Raw genomic sequence first — 25,558 nt, 5'->3', positions numbered from 1 at the left:
GTAGATTTTTTTTAATGTCCAAGAGGAGATCTTCTCTCCTGCGTATGTTTTCTTGATTTATACACTCAACATCATCATGTAACACCACGCACCTCACTCATCCACACACACTCCCCTCACCTCTGGATAGCACATACCTGACTTCAGCAGGTAAGTGCTAATTATGTGGCAATAACAGAAAAAGATGGATCAGGTAAGTCTGCTAACTAGCAAGCTCATTACTGAAAAATGCTTTGGACACTCTAGCTGTTTACTGAGATGTGAAATCCCAACATGGCCGCCTGAGGACGCATTATGTCAGCAGAGGAACCTCTTCACCTTTTTTCATGACATTCTGATGTTCCCTCTCATCGCTGCACGTTAGAAACTGAAACAGCTCCAACATCAGTTTGACTAATGCCAAAATGATAATGCGATACTTTAACTGCACCCAGAGGAGGACCTGTCCTTTCTGAGAGACAGAGAAAAAAAGAAGAGGTGAACAGAGCGAAGCTAGAAGACAGGTCAAATAGAGAGAGAAAGTACACAATAGAGACAGACAGATGTGTACGCTTGCTCGACCCCGTGCTGCGCAGAGTCACTGGTGTGTGTTTGTGCGATTCTCACAGTGTGAAAAATGTACCTGGTGTCTGAGCGGGGGGAGAATTATCGTCACGGAAACAACCTTCCTGACATCTCAACTTTGACCTCTGCTGTGATCCCTGGGAGGAGCGGGGGGTTAAGGAGGATGTGCCTGTTTCCCAGAGAGACAGTTACAACACAGCAGGAGCTAAGAATACTCACTGACACCACATATCATGGAGCAGTTGTGCAAGCAGAAATACACATAATGCAGACAGAAATATATCAACAACACACACACACCCCCCAGGTTGCTGTCCACATGACTACTAAAAAGGATAGTATTAAAATTAGATAAGTAGTGGCAATGGGAAAGGTCTGTCTGGGGTGTTGCTTTGCATGTTGGTCATATGGACAAGAGGCCATGCAGGCGGATGCAGGAAGTTCTGATTTAATAAGAGGTTCCCTCTCCATGGACAGTTACACCAGGTTCACAAGGAATTGGGCAGACGGTCAACTGCAGGTGGGCAACATCTTCTGGACGTGACGAAAAACAAAGCAAAAAAAACCTGTCTGTCAGAATGGCCCAACGACAGAGAGAAAAACGCATGACAATACATTTTGATGTTTATAACGTATGGTTTACAAAGAATGAAGTAAAATATATTAAACAAAATTATTTTGAGTGTATTATTTCATGTAACTTTTCTAGTAATGTCCGGGTCACATGTGTGCTCGCCTTGCGTGAAGGATCATACGCTTGTAAATTCAGAGGATGGCAAAAAAATAGTTACTCTCATGCTGCTATTTTGTCCCTTTGAAGCACCCTTACTTTCAATCAAGCCACCACAAAAAAACGCACAACTATGCTACTGAATTGCTCATTCCTCTTAGAAGTACCCGATGGCTCAGTCAACAAATCAAAAGTAATATGCAGCTTGTATCAAACTGAATCATTACATCACAAAAGTACTTCAAGTTTGAGCAACCACCTGCGTGCTAACACACAGGACTAATCTAATGCAATTTAGTGTAATCTTATGTTATCTGGAATTCAGTAAAATGTTATCTATCGTAATCTGTTTTACTTTTAAAGTATGTCACCGTTTGGTGCTGGATGGCAACATTTTAAAACATGTAAAGTGCACTGTGTTTCACATCAGCTCTAAGTGTGTCGCCATCAGGGGAAGCAAGGGGCTGAGAAAGCGAAAGCAGAAACAGTCAGATTGGGGGAAAAAATTGAGAAAAAAACGACATGAGAGACGCAGAGAAAACATTACAGAGTAATAATAACAGCAGAGAATTCCCAGACAGCAGGAGATTCTCTGGGAATGTCGACGTGAGGGGTGAGGGAGGAGAGGAGGAGCTGAAATAGCCAAGCAGCTGACCTCCATGTGGGGACGTTCAGAGGGGGAGCTGAACTCGCTGCGCTCACACGCAAGTTTTAATGTCAGCTGCTATGGTGGTCTTATGATTAAAACAAGGTCGCCTTGTTAAATTTTACAGAAAAAATAAAAATAAATCAATGTTTAAAAGATTGATTGATTAATTTTAATGTGCTTTTATGCAAACATTTTTGTGTTAAAATGTCTAAAACCATACATGCTCAAAATTTTTTACAAGTCCATGTCAAGTCCTTGAGGGGCACGTTAAATCTCAAGTCTGTGGTCACAAGTCCAGGTATAGTATTAAACCTTTGGTCACCATTCCATGTCAAATTTGAAATCTTTGAGGGACACATCCATGTACAGTCCTTAGTCTTTGGTCACAAATCCATGTCAAGTCTCAAGTCTCTGAGGGTCATATTCATGGCAAGTTTAAAGTCTTTGAGAGGCACATCCAAATAAAATCTAAAGTCTCTGGACGCAAGTCCAAGTAAAGTCTCAAGTCTTTGAGGGGAACATCCATGTCAAATCTTACGTCTTTGGTCACAAGTCCAGATTAAGTCTCAAGTCCTTGTTCACAAGTCCAGATCAAGTCTTATGTCTTTGGTCTCAAGTCCAAGTCAAGTCTCAAGTCCTCGAGGGACAAGTCCAGGTCAAGTTTTAAGTCTTTGCTTACAAATCCATGTCAAGTCTTTGGTCACAAGTCCAAGTCATGTGTCAAGTCTCTTATGGTTGTAATGAGTGTTCTATCATCGACTGCATGCCCTTCTGCTTAAACAGTGGTCTTCAATCAGGGGTCCAGGAGCCCCCAGGGGTCCTTGAGGGAGTTTCAGGGGAAAGCCAGAAAAACAGGGAATTGTTTATTTTCAGTGTTTCATTTACTGTAGAAATGAGCCCCATGTGAGTAAGAGTCTTCACCTCCTTCACAGTTATTTCCACAACTGTAGCTGACAATTATATAATCCTGGGGCCTCATGTACAAAGGGTGCGTACACACAAAAACGTAGTGTTCGCCCTTTTCCACGCTCACGTTCAGGTGTATCAAGAGTGAAATGCCATGGAAATATGCGGTGCTCGACGTCAACTTCATGGCTTTTGTTTTTCTGGATTTAAGCGTACACCATGTTTCAGTTGGACATCCATGCATGTCTTTGTAAATGTGGCCCCTGGTCTTTCATATATTTAACAACCACAGTCTTTATAGATGGAGGCTCCTGAAGAAAAATCTTGAATGTCTGCCACTGACTACAAACTCTCTGTCCCTTTTTTCTCTTCTATTTCAAACTGACTTTCTGATTGACTGTAATATTTAGCTCCTCCTTCTTCCTTTCTTCCTCTTCTCCTCCCATCTCCTCATTTCCTGTCTGCCCTCCTCCTTGCTTCAAAGTGACTTTGGTGTGTGCAGAGGTCTGTGCATGTCTTTATTCTTCTCCTAATGGAGATTCATGACTCTGTCATTGGGGAGGTGAGAGAGAGGGACGCTGTGAAACACTGAGGAGAGAGAGCGCTATTTCCTTGTTGGATGCTCTGCGTGTCCCTTGTATGCAGCACCTAAAATGTGACAAGTTAATATGATGTTGCAGCCTGCTCTCATTCCGAAGTTGCCAAATACTGCCAATTTGACAGTGCTTTTGGCATATGACGCAGACACTGAAAGCCACCTTTCGTGTCTGCACGATACACCTCTGAATAACATCAGTTGAGATGGTGCACATGGTGCTTCATCCCACCATGTGCAGTAATTGGTGTTAGTGTACGCCACCAGACGGCACCTTTCACACAAAACCTGATAAGCGGTCAGAATGCTGCTGTATGGAACCTGTCGCGTCCGCATGACACACCACATAACGCCGTCAGGTTAAAACGCTGTTGGTAACACTGTAATATGAGGAACATGAGGGTGCCTATAGGCCACATGGGAAGGGCAGTGGATGGGTCCAAAGAGCCCTTCATGCCAGTTTTCTCTTCTTTACTGACTGTAATGCTTTTTTTTCTACACCTTACCATCTGTCACTTTGTCATCAAATGAAAACCATCTTTGGCATATGTGGTGGTTTGTTGACATTGCGCCATTGGTTGCCATGTGCTTTTGTTGCCTGAACATAACCACATGCAGCGCAATCCCATCATGGGCTTGTGTTGATCATGGTGGCAGCATCCTGGAACATAAAGAGCAGACGCAAAAGGATACCCAGAGCATTATATGTAGATGCGGAAGTACACTGCAAAGCGGCAATATGTGATGACTTGGGATAAGATTTAACTTTTACTTCAGACTGGACTTTTAAGTTTGAGGGGGGGGTCTCTAACCATAAAATTACAAGTGTCAAACACTTTATTTCAGGCATTATGGTGAATTGTATGATTTTTTTAAAAAAAAAAAAAGATAATTGTATGCATTACGCACATAGTCAATCTTCTTTGCAAAGAATTCAAAGATTAAAAGACTTTCCTAAACACTGACAGCAGGAAAACTTACAGGTTTGACTTTGCCCTCCGCATTTAGTTGTACCTATAGTTATGCTCAGTTTCCCTGTGCAATGAGGGATTTTTGGATCAGTGTAACTCTTTACCTGATGGAGTGCCAGTTTGGGCTTAAAACATTATACAGTCTATCAACAACTACCAGATAGATTGCTACAAAGACAATATATAAAGAAAAAAATAAGGAAAAAAGGAGAAAGTAAAAGATAAAGGAAGAAATAACAAATGAAAATATTACACCTACAAGCTAATGGCTCTTTAGACCCGGTGATGATCCAAGGGAGGAGAAAGTGAGTTGTCTATAAAGTGAGGGAGGAGGAAAGGAAAAGGAGGAGGAAGAAGAGGAGGAGGGGGAGGAGATAGTGAAGTGAGGGAGGAGAAGGGGAGAACAGACTGTTTGAAAGAAACAATTTGATTCAATTTTCCACTCAATAAAATACAACCATCAGCTCTGCATACGCACGTGCACACACACACACACACACACACACACACATAGTGTCTGTTTCCAGTGTGGTGTTTTAATTGAAGAAGGTTACGGTCGTGTCTCGATGAAATTGGAAAAATTAATCAGCTGGAAAACGGTGTGTTTTCTTCCCTCTAACCATTCTCTCTCTCTCTCTCTCTGTCTCTCTCTCTCTCTCTCTCTCCATCAGTCTGATATGAGATAGCTGGCAAATTAATTTGTGCGAGCCAACTTTGTCTGTGATGGTTTGTTTGGGATAAGTGTTTGGATAAAGTGTGTATGTGTGCATTTTAATTTGTGTAAATCAGCATCTGCGAGCGTTTTGTTGCAAGCGTGAAAAACAAAGAGAGTGTCAGCGTGTGCCTGTTGACGTCAAACCTCGGATCCCTAAATGTCGCCCCCTCAGACACACCCACACATCACTGCTCCTTCACGGGTGAAGCCTTTACAGTAATGACAGTTGACAAGTTCATTAATTAGCTTGTTAGAGTGCGATGTGCCAATGACGGAGTAGAGTTGAATGATGCGAGGAGAGCATTATTTGATTCCACTAGCTGCCAGCAGGTACGCAGCCAGGGCTGGAGCCAGGATTTCAGAAATACTGAGGTCAAGAGTTCAGGTTTACCCTCCTCCTCCAGTGGGGAAATAATAAATATTTCATTTATTTAGTGAGCTTAAATACACTAATAAACTGAGTCTAAAATACCATAATGAGTCTAATTTTTATCCATCCATGCCAGTGATAACCAAAGCTGTAGGCCTACTTTCCAGCCATCTGTCCATTCTTGTGAATGTGCTATCTCAACAGCGCCTCAAATTATTTTATTCAAATTTTGCAAAAACATTGACTTGCACTCAATGAAAAGATGATTAGATTTTGTTAAAAAAGTTAAATTCACAATGACCTCATCCATCTCATTCTTGTGAACTCGATATCTCAAGAACACCTTGAAGGAATTTATTTAAATTTGGCAAAAACGTTCAAGTCGACTCAAGGACAAGAAGGCTGGCAGGGAATCCTGTCAGAGATCACAAAATAGGTTGCAGCAAAAAAACATTCAAGCAGGCAAAATATGATCAGAAATAGAGCTGGACTTGACTTAAAACAATCTGTGTTTGGCAACAATCTTGCAGGGCCTGATTGTGGAGCTGGATCTCTTGTAGATTTCAGGCTTGATTGCAGGCAGGTATGTAGATTGATGAATGCTACAAGGTGTGTAGAGTAAAGGAGTGCAGACAAAGGGAGGGGCGAGCACAAATGAGAGACCAAACCTAAATTCAACAGACACACACCAAAAACAAAGGTGACCAAAAAAAATCACACTCAGGCAGACACACAGGAGTCACATAGGGCCGATGGTGACAATTTCTAAGACACCTTGAGGGAATTACTTCAAATTTGACATAAATTTCGGGTTTTTTGGTTTTACAGAACCTTGAAACTTGTTTCCAGACTGCATTGAGGGATACAATCCCATTTTATTTTAGGATAGGGATTAAGATATTACAAAAATCCCTAACCTAGGCATTTTCCAAGTTTGGAATCCTAAATAAGGGTGGTGCAGACCTTTATTTGTACAGTCCTGCATTCAAAATTATTGAAGTTTTTTGCACAAATTATTCCTTTTTGTGTGAAAAGACCTTTACTTACCAGATTAGTTAAAAATGTTTTTTTTAACAATCTTTTTTGTTAAAACTGGCAGACTGGCAAAGACTCTCTCTCTCTCTCTGTGATGTAACAGAAAATGGCACCTGATTGGCCGTATATCGTCACAGACATATTTAGGAATCACTTCACTGGAGCTTCATCTCATTTCTATGCGGTTATTGACAGATTTAGACAATTACAGACGGGTTAGCATAATGTGTCGACAGACAGATCGACAGGATGTGATGTAATCCTGTTCCGTTTTGGGGGTGAGAGGGGGAGACAGACTGTCACCCTCAGGGCTGGAAGTGGTTGACTGATCGTCCAATCACTGGAAGTGTTGCCGTGTATGCAACATTACTTCAGCCAATTGAGCGTCACCTTGTATTAATATGGCCATCAGTCTGCCTGGTAACAAATAACCCAGATGAACAACAACAGGAAGAGGAATCTGGCCGCACTCCTCCAAGGACATTAAGTTGTGTAAAACACACACAGTAAGTTCTTATAAAGTACACATCAAAGGCAGTATTCATAAAGTAAAAGTAATAAAACTGTAAAGTGACATGTAGGTGGTATTGGTCCTACACCATCGAGAGGAGATGGTTTATGCCATAGGAGACGCATAATGACAGTACCTGTGTTTTTGAGTTTCAGTAAAGGGAGATTATCTGTAGTGCCTCATTTTCATATGTGAAAAAATGTTGTAGCTGGGATTGATAATGGAATTTTGGCTTGTTTTTTCTGTAAATTCAGCAGGATTACAGTCACACTAGCTGCTCTATGAATGAGATTATTTTCCCAGAACCAATCTTTCTGCCTTCACATACAACCAATAACATCAAATGCTATGCATGTTAAAACAACAAAAAGCACTTGTGAAACCAGCATTTGGGGAAAAACTGAATGAGGAAAGCTTCGTTTTCACCACGCTGACCAGCTCAATTCAGTTCAGGACACATTAGAATAGTTATTTTGTACATTTCCCTAGAGGTTACTTTTGGTTCTAAAGATATTATTCTGAAAGTTTATGGTGCAAACAGGGCTATGGTTGTGAAAGCTTCATCTCCTGAGTGATTGTCATGACAGGAAGGTCTGAGGAAGTAATTCCAAATTATAGTCGGCCCCGTGCTTCTGTTTGGATAATTTCCAAAAGCCAGCTTTCCATCCACGTGATATGCCGCTAAACAATACCAGCTGTGAAAGCAACCAGACAGAACCCTTCACACCTGCATGCGGCTAGACGGTATTAGGTTGTGATGCTGCCGGTAACGATGAAATTTAATGAGCATGAATGTCCTTATAAGGCGGGCTGGAAGGGAATTTGATGAATTTAACAAATCCTGGAATTTCATAGAGTCTTGTGTTTGCTTCCTGTCTAAATGTGAAGTTTTTCTAAACCTAACATGTGCCCTTTTTGCTTAATCCTAGCCAACCATGCCAGCATGTGCTTTTGTTGACGTCCCAACTTGGTTGCCATGTGCTGGTGTTTACTGCACGTGGTTATGTCTAAACATAACCGCGTGCAGTGTCCAGTGTCCCAACTTGTGCATTTATTGACATCATGGTAGCGGCATCCTGGGATGTCAACAGTAAAGGCAGAAGGATACTTAGAGCACAATATGTAGATGCAGAACCCCACTGCATGTTTCCACCAAGCAGTCCAGTTCAGTTCAGTTCAGGACACATTAAAATGGTATTTTCATGTCTGTAGGGATAAGTTTTGATTCTAAAGATACTTTGCCAAACTTTTGTGGTGTGGTAATTCTGAATTATAATTAGCTAAGTGCGTTTGGGAGAGTGTGGAGTGTATTTTTCAGAGAACAGGCCCCTCCGAGCAATGGGTGTCTGTTTTTTGGATAATGTGCTGTTGCACAAATGAGCTGTAAGTCCTCTAGCTCTATCAGCAGCTATTGCTGGTAGTTCTGTGTAGAAAGGTGTGGGTATGGCCGGGAGAGGAGTCACAAGTGGTTGGGCCATGACGTGGAATGTTTCATGGAGAAATAGTTTGTCCAAACATTGTCCAGACCTACATTCAAACACCTCAGTTGGTACGTCACAACATCACTGCCTTGGCATGTCGGCAAGCTGTCCTTGTCATAAGCGTCTGGCAGTTGGGGTCTAATGGCCGGCAACTGGGGCCGGGGGTAACCCTTACCCTAATGCAGCAGTGCTACGGTTAGAGCAGCCTCTGTGGTTTCAAGACTGTTCCAACACTGTATAGGAAGTAATTTGCACCTGCCTAGTGTAGTATGACATGGAAAAGTCATGGATATATGAACAAAACACTCATGAAGTTCAGTATGACCATTCCCACAGCAGTCGCATGGCCAGTGATTGGATACGTATTGAATTTTCAGAACCACATATGAAAGTTGCCCTGATTAGAAAAAAAATCTGATTTCTGTGTCCACACAACCCCAAAAAACCTGATCTGTGTCAAATAAGAACAAAAAAAAACAGATATGGGTCACATTTGCTGTTAATGTGAACATAGCCTTTGGCACATCAGTGTAGGAGCTAAAGCGGGTAATGTAATAAACACTGTCACCATTTCAGTTTTATGTGTGAGCATGATAGCATTTGGTAGTTAACAGTAGTCACAATGTACAGCTGAGGATGGGAAAGTCATTGAAATAATAAATATTCCAACTGAAATTTAATCATAACGTGGCTATAGTTTAACTGTCCTTTTTGGAAAGTATAAAAACTAAACATATCTACACTTTACATATCTGTGGGCCTACATCTTTGAAAGTGTTTGATATTAATTTAAAACAAGTGGAACAAACGGCTGTATATCCCTTCAACCCAACCCCCACCCCCCTCTCTCCACTTAATCTGTGTTTGGTATCTTTACTCTGCAGCTATAAATAATGTTTTATCCACAATGAAATGAGATAGAACTGAATTGCACACACACATGCAGGCTTGCACGGCGGCAAGCCTGTGTGTGTGTGTGTGTGTCTTCGCCCTGGGTTAGTCATTAGTGTTGCAGTGCTAAAGGGAAGGAGGAAGCTAGTAGATTGTGAAGCACATTAGCCCGAGAGACGCTGGAGCAAACACAATACACACACACACACACACACACACACACACACACGCACACACAGCATTTCCTTGGTTAGCTAATATCCAAGCGGTGAAGGGGTACCTCAGGGCAGCGGCACTTGCTGCAATGTGTTTACTGCTCTGGTGAACAGTCTCTCTCACACACAAACACACACACACACAGGAATGTGTCTGTGCACATGCATATTTATTGTATTCTCAGACAAACATTTTTATTCATAGTGTTGCTCACTCACAACATTGCAAATTCATGATGGAATGCACACACGCATTTATAAGTAAACAAGGAATGCACACACACACAGAGTACACCAGGTTGCAGCGAGTCCAAGTTGGAATCGGTGATGAGGATCCAAGTTTAAACCTCATTAACTAACAGAAACCCAAGAGAGAGAGAGAGAGAGAGAGAGTTGGGAGGGTTGGAAAGAGGCTGCTGAGATAGGAAGGCAGATAAAGAAAGACAGAAAGGAGACACTTGAGAATACGGTAGAGTTTCATTAGAAACACTCCATGAACACTTGCAGTACAACAAATTGATGAATACTGTTTGTGCTTTTGAAGATACTGAACTGTGCGAACATTTTGTCTCAAATTATATTTCTTCCAAAACTGTATAAATCGAATAACTATAATCTTTCAGGTAGAAAACTAGCTACAGTTTTTAATTGCAGAGATATGTAAATTTGGCAAACTCCTCTCATTTTCAGTTGTAAGTGTAACATATAAAGAAAGAGTTAAACACAGTGGTCTGGCCTATCTAACAGTTTGGTTGTGCTTATTTTATGGACTGCGTTGCTTTGCTAACGTCTTTGATAATCCAAATCTACTGACACTGAAGCTGAAGCGGCAGGGCTGCAGCAAAGCATATTTTAGCCACCTAAAACAAATCAATTCTTATAGTCAGTCGCGTGAAGGAGAGGAGGAGGTCTTGAAAAAGAAAGAGAGATGTCTCTTTTGGACATGAGCGCAGGGACATATTTTCGCTAAGGGGTGCTGCACAGTATAAATATTCGCACATGACTATGTATGTGCTTACACTTACAAAGGAGCTGCAGAGAAACTGCTGAGACATCTGTGGTTACATCAGCGGTTATTCCAAAGAATGTGCACTCCTTTGCCTCAGACACAATTTCTCATTGGACTATGTATGCCACATTTTCTAATATTTCATTTTGAATGAACCACTTTGTTGAAGCCACGCATGTGCCCTGGGCAAAACACATGTCTGCTCTTCGTCCACTTCATCATGACCTGCCATAAAACTCCTGATGGCTGTGCCTCTACAGTGGAAATCCTTCATGTCCAAGGAATTTTATAGATGTAAAAAAAAGCAGCACAAAAACAACTGCTCTGGCAATATTCCGGCCTTCCACAGCCTCTTCACTGTGCCTGTGCCTTTGGTTAGCTCCCACTATCACAAATCACTCCCCAAGTTTAGCTGACCCATGAGCTGACTCCATACGGAGCACTCTGACCTGACGCGATGTCACTGTCAAATCAGATCAGAGGCAGGCCAGCATTTAAGAATTTTGGGCAGGGGTACAGTGTTTTCCAAGTGGACCCCATATCCACAACCATTGCTAGGGGTTGGGAGGGTTGTTGACTCTGACTTAATTTTGGAAAGCAGAGGTAGTCAGATGTGTCCCGGGCCAAAAAATGTGAACAGGATTATCAAATTTACCATTCTGAAAAATGGTAAGTAACTGTACTTTATTTATCAGAGTAGGGAGTTTACTGGGGCAAAATGCATGACCCTCCCTTCACCATAAATTACCACATTTTACAGCTTCTGGTTATGATATATGGTGTTATTTGGGATTTTTAAAAACAGAAAACACACCCAGTTTTGAGTACAAAAGACAACCACTTAAAGTTAACTGTGCCTTGGCCTTTCAGGTCATCTTTGTCCTTATACCCCTTAATGGCAGGCCAAATGAGCGGAATTCAAAAATAGTTGCACATCTTAAACAAATTTTGTCTACATATTTTATGGCAGGCACCTTAGCACATACTGTTCAAAATTTAAAACACTTGGTCAGATAGCCCATAGCCCCATAGTTATCAAATAGTAAAGACTGTGTTGTTTCGCCCCTTGTCAAAGAGGGTCGTGGGGTGTGTTGGGGGGGGGGGGCTGCAGCACCCTCAGCGCTGCTGCACTTGTCCTCCTGCACCTATGCTCTTGGAAAACAAATATTAGTTCTCTCTGTGTCACGTGTCAGCCATATTTCCTTCATCACTGTGTGTGTGTGTGTGTTTACACATGTTTCTTCTTTGTGTGTGAGACAAACATCAGGTCAACACCTGTTTTGTTGAGTTACCACAGAAGAAGTGTGTGTGTGTGTGTGTGTGTGTGTGTGTGTGTGTGTGTGTGTGTGTGTTAAGAGCTGTGTTCTGTGTTAAAAGAGGAATGGCCTCTATTGTGTGAAGCCAGGATATAGCGAGCCACAGGTACGTCTAAATTCTGTGTGAGTGTGTGGTCAGGAAATGGAAGCGACACTTTCAGATGCCTCAGTGTCGTCATTGACAGAGTCTTCTTCTGCTCTTTGCTCTGTTTTGTTGCTTTTTTCTATTCAGCTTCTACTGACAGACTCAAACAGCCTCAAAAGGTGAGGGGACAATAGAGGGATGGAACAAAGTGAGGAAAAATGAGAGAGGAAGGACACTTAAAAAAGAAACTTCAGGTAGCTTGTCCATCTACATGTAATCATTTATTGAGGTTAACAGAAAAAGCTTCAGTTCCTTAATCAATGACAGTGGCCTACTAGCAAACAATGACGAGTAAAGAGGTCAAAGGTTGACCTTGATGGTCATGTAACATTGCACTAAAGTTCCCTAAACAAGCGCAGCTTTGGCCCAGGAGGGACACCGAGTCATCCACTTAACCAGAGATCGGTGGTTTCATCCATATGTCAAAGGAAAAGAAACTGCATCCCAAATTGCTCCTGAAGGCTGTGCCAGCAGTGTGAAAATGTGCATAGATTAGATGAAATGATGAGCAAAATGGAACTTTGCATGGTAGCCTCTGCCATGAGTGTATAAATGTGTGCGTGTGTGTGGCATGTAGTGCAAAGAGCTTTCAGTGGTTGAAAGACTAGGAAGACACTCACCCTATCGGCAGAAAAAATGTTTGCTTCATGTGTATGCAAACCACGAATACATTTGCACGTTAATGCTGGGTTTCGATAATGCTTTTGTTAATGTGTGATTAGGTTATGGATATGACAAGTTCAAGTGGCACATTCCCGGCTTGAAAAATAGTTACAGGTCGCAAAAAAACATGCACATTTGTTGGCTAAAAAGAGGCTGGAAACACACAGCTGCCTTCAAAAAAAACAACCGGTTTTGTTGTTTATTGGTTTTGGTATGGCATTGCCATATCACCCATCTACTTTACAGTGGTAGTGCTGTTAAGGCCCAGACACACCAAACAGATCTCAATAACTTATGGCAATAAATGCCAAAAAGTTGCATCACTTCATGTCATCTGTGTTTTGGCCAAAAAGTTGAAGACACTAGTTAACCAATTAGCACATGAACGACACAATTCAAGTTTGAATGAAAGATATTTTTTTTACGTGTCATGTTATTTAACATGCACCAATGACCAATAACACAATTTCAAACTAAATTCTGCTAAAGACGAATCTAGCTTGATTCAGTCTCATACCCTCTTGACTTAAGTCAATGGTGTGCCTCTCACTTCCGTTTCTCCTCCAATGCATTGAGCTTTGCCATCTTTGATACTGATTCAACATGCTGACTTGGCGAACAACAGCTTGCAGGAGCTGACTAGTGCACACATCACAAAAACTAGGGCATCAGATGTTCACCCATGGCCCAACAATGACTGACAGTTAGCTGTGGTGTGTCAGGGTCAGTGCTAACCACAGTTAGCATGCTGTTAGTTTGCTGTCAAAATCATCAGTCATCAAGGACCGTTTTTTTTAAAATAACGGTTAAAATGACTAAATTTGACACCATTATTAATGTAAATTGCACATGTGCCATGTGAGAACACGAAATTAATCTAGAAAGAATTATATATATATATATATATATATATATATATAATATTATAATTACTATTATATATCACTATTGTGTAGTGACTACATTTGGCCTTATTTGGTGCCTTTGAAACATCATCATCCCACTGTAAATCCAATTCAGGATAAGGGATTATTGCTAGATGTTATGTAGCATTTTTAATAAGCTCTTGTTGATTGTTGTCATGTAAAACCATGTGAAACCACTGTCATGCTCTACAAAACATCTCAGTGCAAAGCCAAACTTTTCTGGGTGGTCTGAACTTTGATGGAGCCTACCTGGTTGGATATTTTTCCAGCCTTCTGAGCATGTGTTTTCGTGACGGTAAAGGAGATCAGAGAGGCCCGGCCTGCCATCTTATGAGCATCGTGACAGTTTTATAGTGACAGGGTGTGGAAGTCAGACAGGAAGGAGGTACAGGACACAGAACATAACCCAAAGAAAACACAAAAACCACCATTAGAGGAGAGAATAAAACAGAAGAGGGTGACAGGGTCGGTCTGGTCGGCGCTTCAATAGAGATGCTATCTGTTCCAGACTCTGAGCTAACTTAAAATGGACATCAGAATGATGGGAGGAACAGCAGACGGGAGACAAACATGGAAGAAAAGAAGAAAAGTAGCAAAAGAATTGATTAAAAATGGAGGGAGGGAATATGATTTCAAAGGAGAACCTTTGAAATCATGAAAGTATTTTCTTATTTTGTTCACAGGACCAAAAAAGGAAATGAAAAGAAATAAGGAAAAATGAAAGAAAAAAGATAAAGTGAGAGTAAAGAGAATGGCAGCTTTAAACTGACCATGGGAGCATAAGAAAGAGATGGATGATGGAGTGCGGAGAATAAGACTGAAATGAAGAGGAGGAGGAGGAGGACTGAATGGACAAAAAAAAAGGAAGAGAGAGGAGGGGAGAGAGAAGTGAGTGATTGAGGCACCAGTGAGTGGTGGATGAAGTGGAGAGATAACAGTGACAGGGCTACTAGCGGAAAAACACTCCATTTATTATCAGAGAAAAGGAGAGATGGAAAAACCAACAAGGAGGGAGAGGGAGAGGCAAACAAGATTTCATGAATCTGAAATGGAGACTGGTTTTGCACTGCTGGCTTATTGAGCTGGCACCAAAAGCGAATCAATCCCCATAGACCTAACTTTACAGCATAAATAAACGTGTTTACAGCCTGGTACAAAACATTTTTGGTCTCTGTAGTTAATTTCAAAATTCATGACAACTGTAAGGGGGTTAATTTTTAGTTTACTCACCTGTTTACACTTTATTAAGGTTTAAAGTTACAACTATTAAAGGCGATGCTCTGCACTGGCTCCCCATAAAATCCAGAATTGAATCTCTTTATTTGCAAACATTTATGTCCTATTACTGCATACCAAAACTTGGCTTCTTCTCTGGAGCATTTGTGCTCCCTTTTTTCATCGATTTTCTGGATCATGGTAATGGTTGTACTGATGCTGGGGTCCTGCCTATGGTTGCACCTAATCTGTGGTCATGGTTTTGCTGATACTGTGTTCCTGTCTGTGGTTCAGCTTGGATCATGATCATGGTTGTACTGATGCTGTGGTCCAGCCTGTGGCTGCGCCTTTGCTGATATCGAGGTCCTACTTGACGCCAACTATTACTGCCATTATTATTAATCATGCCTCCACTATTAATATACACATATGACTGTTATTGCCACATGCATGGACTGCAGTGTTCGCATGTACTGTTACATGCTGTCATGGATTGCATTTGTTGGTTTTTGTGCCTATTCCTATTGTTGTCATCCACTAAAAAGGAGAAAAATATAAAAAAGCATGCATCAGCGTTCTTCTATCTGTACATCTGTGCAGAATGGAATGACATCAGAGTGTCTTTAGGTGGATCAATAAGATTGATTCGAAGCCCTAAATATTGTTAATTCTTTTAGAACAGGCTTTTATCGATACCTGAAACACATAATTAAACCAATCCAACATTTTTACTCTTTGGCTCTTTAATATCTTAAATAGGAAATTTTAATTGTTTGCATTTTAATACTGACTTTTGGGGATGGAGGGGACAGGAAGGATTATGTTTTTTAAACCACAGAAATGAAACAGGGACAGAGAAAACAAAGTAGCACAAACACACACACACGAACACACAACTGTTTTACAGCCTGCCATCAGGGTGTATTGTTCAAACAGCAGGTTGTGTTTTGGACGGCTTCCTTGCTAGCTGGAGGGAGACAAATGAACACACACAGGCACATACAGTGCTTCATCACTGCCTGCAAGACGGGAGCCACAACTGACATGTGCTAAGCCTGCATGTATGTGCGAGTGTGTAAATGTCTTTATGTAATTCGATTTTCTTCTCTCCATAAACTTGTCTGTCTTGTCTCTCTACATCGCTCTCCTGCCAATATAACAGATCAGCTCAGTCTAAAAGCTGCTCCTGGACCGGTCACAGTGAAAGAAAAAAAATTACTAGTCAATACTAGTCAACTGCTGAAGATTCCTTTTCTGTTAATGAAGATATTTTTCTTTTAACATTTCTAAGTATTGGCTTCAACCTTCAATTTGCGGCTGTCTACAGCAGCTCTAGAGATGGACCTTCAATTTGTGGCTGTCGGGGCTTGAATTTGGCAAATGCAAACCCCACAGCACAGTGTATCACTGGACACAGGACTTATGGCTAGTGGAAGTTCCAGGTCAGACCTGTCTAACATGTCACCCCTTTTCCACCAAATCAGCTCTGGTTCTTTTACTGGTTCCGTTTAGGATTCTTTGAACCTTGGCGCTATCTAGTGAACCAGCTTTCAAATCGACCAGTTCAGCACAGCACTATTGTAAACTGGGATATATAATCAATGGAACATTTGTTGACATCACAGTAACCAAACTTGTGAAATATGTCCGGTCTGTCAGTGCTTCAGTGTACGAATGTGACGCCGAAAGCCACTTTCCGCATCTACTTTGAATGTGGCTGGACGGTGTCAGCTGAGAACGCTGGTTGTAAGTGTAAGGTTGTAAGAAGTGTGAGTGTACTTATAGTGAGGTGGAAAGGGTGGCTGATGGGTCCCAAAAACAACTGACTTTCATGTGGAAGTCTGGAGTTCACTTCCTGTGTGGATGTGAGGATATGCTTCTTTTGCCCAAACCTAACCATCCGTGACTCTGTTGCCCCATCTTAACCATCGTGCAGTCTGTGATGGTTGCCATGTGCTCATGTTTGCTGAACATAATGTGCTGCATCATCCCACCATGTGCATTTGCTGACATCATGGTAACGGTATCCCAGAGCGTAAACAGCTGAGGCAAAAGTATACTTAAAACATCATAAATACACGTGGAAGGACACTGACATAGTGGCACCATGTGACAAGTTGGGATGAGAAGTCGTCATTTTGTAATTTACGGTCCCATTTTGAATAAAAAGCACATTAAAGCATGGTGTGCTTAAGGGCATGGCTCCCTTGCGATTGACATTTTGCAACCACTGTAGTTTCCTCAGTCAGATCCACCCCTCATTTCTCCACAGCTGCACACTCTCATCAAAATGTGATCACTTCTGGATCCAAAAAAACAAGATGGGATGGCCAAAATGTGAAACTCGAAGCTTCAAAACAGTAGTCTGGGAACCAATGACATTATGGTGGCTAAGTGTGCCTCTTTCATACAGACAATGGCTCCACCAAAGCTGTCCATTGTCACAGATTCTGTTTGTGATTCTCATGGGTAGGATTTCATGGCACAGCTAGGGGGAGGAAAGTGTCCGGTTTGGGAACCTCTGAATTGCGTCTTCACCTTTGCAGAGGATGTGGTTCTGATGGCTCCATCAGACCGAGACCTTCAGCACACACTGGGGACAGTTCTTTTAGTCTAATATGAAACGGTCAGGATAAGCGTCAACACCTCCAAGTCTGAAACCATGCTTTTCTGCCGGAACACGATGGATTGCTCCCTTTAGGTTGGGAGTGATTTATTGCCCCAAGCGAAGGAGTTCAAGTATCTCCGGGTCTTGTTCAACAGTGAGGGTAACATGCAGTGAGAGCTACAGGGGATTGGGTGTGGCATCAGCAGCAAGGGGGCTGCTGTGGTGAAGAGAGAGCTGACCTGAAAGGCAACTTTTGATTTACTGCTTCAGTGACATTCCAGCCCTTACCTATAGTCATGAGCTTTGGGTAATGATCAAAAGAATGAGGTTGAGGATGTACGCAGCCAGAATGAGTTTCTTCCATAGAGTGGTTGGGTTAACCCATTAGAAATAAGGTAAGCAGCTCAGACAGAGAGAAGGAGCTTGAAATTGAACTGATGCTCCTTTACACTGAAAGGACCAGTTAAGGTGGTTCAAGCACATATCAGAATGCCTTCCTTTGGAGGCTCTCAGGGTACGTCTAACTGGTAGAGACCTGGGATACACCGAGAACACACCAGAGAAATTACATATCTCATCTGACTTGGGAACACCTCGGGAATGCCAAAGTAGGAGCAAACATCTGGTCAGAAAATGAATGGATGCTGCAACAGAAAGAAACTAGTAATATATGCCCTCTGTGAAGACAAATAGTTTTTTTCTCCACTTTCAGTGTTTTCAATCCAAGACTTTGGTGTAAAGAAAGTGATTGTAACAGCACGTGTAGTGTTTCAGCAGAAACACCTGGTTGACTGACCTGCTGACCAGCTGACCTCTGGTGACCTTACAGAGGTTATTATCAGAGACACTCAGATTTCAAAGGAAGACGCTCAGAAAGTTTTGCTTTTAGCTATAACTGTCCATACAGATACATTTGCTGGCGTCTCTGCACAGGTGTGACTGGAGATGATAGCTGCAAAGATGGTAGCTAGCTAAAGTAAACTTTTGTCATGGAGAATTGGGCATGGGTTTTAACTACGGTTGATTGGAAAAACAATTGTTTAGGCGAGGGCTATTTGCACATTTCCTAGACATTTTCAAATAGATTTAACATTTGGATTCAACATAAAATACTCAAATCTGAGGGAAGTGAGATATATATTTCTACATCAGCTAGAAAATGGTAGAAACATTTTTATATTTTGTGTCCCATACTCAAAAAGTTTTTGCTAAAAGTTCTGACTGCAAATAAATTTTCTTAAGGTCAGATATATGTTAAACAGTTTGGATATTTTATTTGGATTTACTGCAATTTGCAAAGTTTGACTTTAAACACAGAACTGCAGTTAGCTAGTCATAAAATGACATTATTCTAATTCTCAGGTACTTTTCTCTTTAATTCAAATTACCTGTGAGGTAAAAACAAAATGCATACCACAGAGAATCACTGTCATCTCTCGATAGTTAAAACACTTTTGAGTCATAGTGGAAATGTACCATATGACTTGCAGCCATGACCAGTGTTTATAAAGCAACTGTGCCAACCCCTTTCACCAGACATTATTCTCAATATTTGATATTGATGCCAATTTCTACACTGCATACCAACATCTTTCACGTTTTTGCTTTCTAAAACTGACCATGTGTGGTGTATGAGACTTTGTTTTCTGGACCCAAAATGGCTGAAACAAGAGACATAAGATTGAGGAGTAGTATTAAGAGTTTTAATTAAAAAAATGGGTTCACACAAAAAAATGTAGGCAATGGTGGCATTAGGCAGGCTGGGGCTGGCGAGGAAAGATGACGGCAACTGGTGAGTCTCCAGATGAAAGACAAGAAAAACACAGAAGCACTAGGAACACGATGGCTGGCAAAGCAGCAAGAAACACACTGAAAGAAGCCACAAAAACACAAGTAAATTCAGGGGGGACAGACGCTTGCAAGGACAAACACTTGCAAGTGGCAAAAACACTGGAAATACACAAAGGTTAGCAGCAGAAAAACACTAGAGGAAGGAACACAGAGTACCACTACCAGATGAGATGGAATGACCGGGCAGAGTGTTAGTGTAAAGAGCAGCTTTTATAGAGGAGCTGATTGCTGGTGATTCAGAGCATGTTTGCCTCGATGCCGACTCAGGAGAGAGAGGGAGTCAGCCACGCCTCCTACCACACACACTGCAGGGAGAGAAACACACCAGGGAAGGAGAGGGGAAAGAGAAAACACACAGAAAAAAAACCAAAAAGCTGAACCAAACAGAAACACAGTGTTTCTACCGAGGAAAGTGTCACCAAAAGCATTTTTTTTTTGTTTTTTTTTACCGGAACATACCTTTCCCAGGGGATTCTGATCCAAAAACTAGGTATTTAACATAATCTCTTCCTAAACAAAACCAAGTGGTTTTTGTTGCTAAACTTAACCACACATTGTTGAAACATACCTGTTACATAAATAATGCACCACTGGCAGAAGAAGTATTCACATCCTTTACTTAAGTAAAAGTACTAATACCAAACTGTGAAATTAATCAGCTACAAGTAACTCAACATTATTTGAAATAAAGGAGAAAAAACATCCAAAAACCTCAAAGACTTAAGTGTTTATCAAAATAATAATACATGATTATTTACTAATTGTTGTAGCTGTTTGTATAAACTAGTAATTTAATTTGTAACAACATACTGTATTTTATAAATTCTTCTTATGTTTTTAATGCAAAAAATTTAATTTGCAAAGTTACTAAAGCTGCCAGATAAATGTGGTGAAGTTAAAAGTACAATATTGACCTCTGAAATGTAGTGGAGTAAAAGTATAAAGTAGCCCAAGTACATCTAAGTAAAGTACAAGTTCTGCAAAGTCATACTTAAGTACAGTACTTGAGTAAATGCACTATGTTACACTCCACTACTGTAATGCTGAGATGTAAGGTATCTGCATTTATGTGCAAAGTATTTGGTGAATGGGTTGCATGGAGCAGAAACCATATTTCCTATGGTGCTTGGCTATGCATGCAGTAGCAAAGAAAGAAAATCAAATCACTCATGTGCAGCCATTCTGATGTTTTGTCTTGGTTATATGTTGACAAGTATCATTTTTGTGGATCCATGTGCACAGCGTTTGTTTTCGAAACGTCGTCTGAACACAGATTTTTTTTTTAAACGATCATTTCCGTGTAAACATGGCCTTAGTCATAACATTAGACCTCCACTCTGCACTCTGCATCTCTCCACTTGTTGAACCACGTGCATAGTTATCTTTTCACTCAGCTGAAGAATAAATTGTCAATTAGCATGAAAAGTATTTAGTAGAAAGTGCTGCAACAAAAAAATTATAATAATCAAGTTATATTAGCATTATGACATTTGCATGCTTTTAAGGTCTGGGGTTTTCTTTTCAGCTCCGATAGTTGTGTTTTTGGTGTGCATGAGGTTTGGAGAGTGTGTCAGTATCACAGTACTTGAAAAAAAAAACACATGAAGTAACACGGGAACAAACTTTGAAGATTCTATTTATATCGCTCTTCTACTCTCACTCTGTCATCACTTCAGCTCGCCCTCGCCTCGCCTATAAATCAGACAGGAGATGGACCGCCTCTTAGCCAATCGGGCCAAACCATGATTGATGTCACCATTAATTAAGCAGGATTTTCCTTTATTTCCAAAAGGCCCATCTACGCTGCACAGCCAGCCTAATGACAATTCCAATTTGTTCATTAATAGATGGCTTTCCTCCTCCACACTAATGGCTTGGATATGGAGGGGGGGTAAAGAAAAACTACCTGGCTACAAAATGAAAGGTTGAAAAATTTAGCAAAAGTGACAGCAGGAGTGTTCTACCGAGGAAATGTTTGAGGAAAGTCTCTAACCTTTATGAGGGATGAGAGAAATTCATACTGACCACCTTGTTTGAAACTCCAACAAAATGTTATGCTACAGAGGCCAGAAGCCATACAGTGATGGTGGGCTTAAATGGTCTTAAAAAAAAAAAAAATGCCTATATATATATATATATATATATATATATATATATATATATATGTATTTATTTTGAATGGTTTGTTCACAACCATCGTGAAGTTCTATATATCAATTTGGAAAAAAAGAGAATGTTATACCACAAAAGCCATTATCTACGCTATTTTTATCACTTCAGTTGTTTTTTTTTAAATTGTGCAAAACAAGTGATTAAGAGGACACATACGACAAAAAACAACACACACACACACACACACACACACACACACACACACACAAAGAGCCCACTAAGACAAAACAACAACACTAAAGGTAGAATACGAAATTTTTGGCATAGATTTCCCAATACTAATGCCCTGTGTGTGTGTGTGTGTGTGTGTGTGTGAATATATATATATATATATATACATACATACATTTTGCAATGTCCAATTTGCGAAAATGCAAGGGAAAAAAAGTTATTATTAAATTATATTCATAAAGTTCAATGAAAAATGATGATGACACACATAAATAAGGCAACTGAAATGTCCACTTAAACATCCGTTCTCAAGAGAACAAAACTTTGTGGCACATTTGTGTGTGTGTGTGTGTGTGTGTGTGTGTATGTGTGTGTGTGCGTGCGTGTGTGCATGCGTGCGTGTTTGTGTGCGTGTGTGTGTGAGTGTGAGTGAGACAGGAAAACACAAATAACACAATGAGAAAAACATATCTCTTCTTCCTGAAGTTGCTTGTTATTACTTGAGGTGTAAAACTGCATGAATGACATGTCCTCCAAGATGAAAAGGACTTTGTTCTCACTAACTTGTCCTTTCATTTACTGCACAGTAGTGAAAAGTGATTGCTATATTGTGTAGTCTTCCTTACAGAGTTAGCACAAAGCATGCAGGGAGCTGACCATTCACACATTGAGTAGGAGGAGGAGGAGTCCTCATGTGTTTGAGTAAGACAAAAGCCTAATGTGGTAGATGATTTTCTTTTAAACCCTGCAAATTATACAACTAAAGGAAGCTTAGGTTCTGTGTTTTAATGTGTATGCATTCATTTCCTCCTTGTATTAAACCTAGCCACAATATTGTAAAAAAATATGTTTTACCTTTTATTTCAGGCAATAGTCATCCATTTAAGATGTAACATGCTGTGTGCATGAGCCATACCTTTCATGGTGTTTTGACTTCACTAACACCTCAGCAAGTATTTTATGGTTATTCAAACAGATGGCAATAAAAACAGATTGGAAATGAATGTGGCAAAAAATAGAAAAAAAAATAGAAGTCAATAATGCAAAAGTACTCAGAATAAAACAGAAGCAGTCCTTTGAAAATGAAATAGAATAAAACTTAAATTGAAAAAAAGTTTCTATTAAATTAAATTGACTTATTTATATACATATATTTACAATCTTTCATATATGTCTTTCAATTGATTTACCCATGTTTGTTAATTTTGATGTCATGTGTTTAGCCCATCCCACATGACACCGTTTTTTCCCCCAGTTTTTTTTACAGACATCTTTTGGTCATAGCAAAAATATCACAAAAACACGTCAAAAGGAAAAAAGAAACTCAAACAATGAAAAACAAATGATGACAGAAAAAAAGATTCTTATACTCTTTAATGTATGATATTTAACTTTAATATTTTTAAATAATTATAAGTATAAATCTACAAGTTGAAAGAGCCTTAAGAGCCTTCCCTACCTTAAATAAGTCGACTACAGAAAGTGAAGAAAGGCCATAAGGATTTGAACTGTGTGACTCAATATAGGATTTAATACTTATTTATATTTCTGTACAATTTGTATACCACTAAATAAATATTGTTGCATTGGGCAACTTCCTATTTTATATATATATATATATATATATATATATATAAATGTATATGTTGTGTATTCTCCTCTTTAACGTTCCCAAAATGTGATAATAAAAAAAATACATCAGAAACTTTTTTTTTCCCCAGGTAGACATATCCAGACTAAAAAAAAAGATTTAACTGGTAATTTTATGGATCTAGATATTTGAATCAATTAAAAAAAGTTATTCACTTAAACAAGAATGATGAAATTCAGACACAAATTGAAAGTGAACATTAGTGCAACCAAGGTAAGTATTTTAATGTTATAAATTCCATGCTATTTAAATTTCAACACATTTTCAGTGATTAAACTTCAGATTTCAAAAGGATTTTCATTTGCTTATAAAATGTGAATTTTTATGGCCTTTCTTTGCTTCCATACGGTTGGGGCTGGCCCGTCATATCTCAGTTTCATATGAGCGTGCTTTATCGGGCTGCTGGGAGAAGTTTGCCTTCAGGGCCGTGCGTGTTTATAGCCAGTATCCCTCTTGTACCCACAGTTCTCAGTGTGAGGAGCCTCATTGGTCTTTTGTGCTATCTGTGTGTAATTGCAAAGACAACAGAGTCGTCACAGAGCTGCTGGAGAGGCAGAGGAGATGGCCGGCACACACGAGCTGCTTTCACTCTTTTTAATCCATCCTTCTTTCCATCCTGCATTCCACCACTGAGCTGCAGGACTGTGGGATCCTCTGGATCCTTTGGTTTCACATTATTATGTATTTCATTTCCTTGTTTATTTTGCTTATCATTTAAAACTTTATTATTATTATTATTTGCATTATTTACCTAACATCACAATGAAACAATTTTGAAGCCTTAAAATTTCTTTAGTTACTGCTGCTGAAATTAAAATCATTGTTGCCACATACATTTAATAGACATTCATAGAATGTAGTTAGAAAACCTAAAATATGCATGACTTTGATTTTGCTTTGCTAAACGTGTATTAAATAGTTTGGATTTCTTTTTTCTATTTCTTACACCATTTTAGATTTTATTACCCAAATTGCTTGTATATGTGACAATCAAACCCTTGGATCTTATGGTAATACTATAACAATATTCTCTTAGAAATGAAACAGTAAATAATAATAATAATAATAATAATAATAATAAGCAGATGAAGAAGATGTAAGAAATTGTTTTCGAGAAAAAAGATGAAATGAATATGATCCTTAAAAACAATTTAACCCAATGCAAACTATAACTCATACAAAGCATATTAACTAACAATAGACTTGTGTTTATTGAAAATACAAACAATTTTAATAACAGTATAATAAGATGATGACGTTAAGAAAAAACAAAAACATAAAAATAAAAATGCGAAAAAATACAAAAATTAATAATGAAAAATAAAATTGGTGATACATCATTTATAAATAGCAGTAAAAAGCAGTAAAATATGAAAATATTTTCATTAGGAATAATTGAAATAGATTTACTGTTTTGAAATTATAAATTAGTATTACTATTTGCTTGGTACTTTATTTTAAGCAAATTATCACATTACATACCTGTTTAAAATACAGTTTAATAAATACATTTAAAATTGAATATTTTGGAAGAGCTCATACAGAGAAAAAGGATCAAAACTGGAAAGAATGACAGAGAATCTGATGAGACGCTGAAAGAATAAAAGGCTGACGCTCACATTTCACCCTCAGCTTCTTATATGACCACTTGGAGGCGCTCTGACATCACACATCAATCCTCTGCACTCCCCTCACCCCCGATTCATCTCACCCCCTCACTCTCCCTCTCATCTCCCAACACTCCTTACTCTATCTATCTATCTATCTATCTATCTATCTATCTATCTATCTCGGGTGAGGGACAATTTTTCAGTCATCAAATCAAATGTGGCCTCAGCGAACCCTCTGCAGAAACGTCAATGACACAAATATACATGTATGTATACGTAAAGCAAATTATACAAATACTGGACCCTCTATAAAAATGTCTCTTCCTAATCTCTCATCCTACCTGATCCTGACCTTTGACCTTCCAGGTGACGGTGTGGTGTTCTGGTTGCAGCTCAGAGCTCCAGCGACTCTGATGCAACATTTCAAACACTCCTCACTTACAAAATAAAAGCACAATACTTAAAGCCTAAACATATAAGCTGATGAAATTGTGCTATACAGAAGGCTATTAGAAGAACTAACTTTTTTATTCTGTTTTTAATCACACTGACAGCAGTAAAAGACTATGTAAATCATCTTTGTTCGTA

Source organism: Plectropomus leopardus, chromosome 18, assembly GCF_026936395.1.
Source record: "Plectropomus leopardus strain MGB_pleo_1.0 chromosome 18, ASM2693639v1, whole genome shotgun sequence".
In the NCBI taxonomy this organism is placed as follows: domain Eukaryota; kingdom Metazoa; phylum Chordata; class Actinopteri; order Perciformes; family Serranidae; genus Plectropomus; species Plectropomus leopardus.
The sequence above is the reverse complement of the archived record's forward strand: the minus strand, read 5'-3'. Positions refer to the sequence as shown.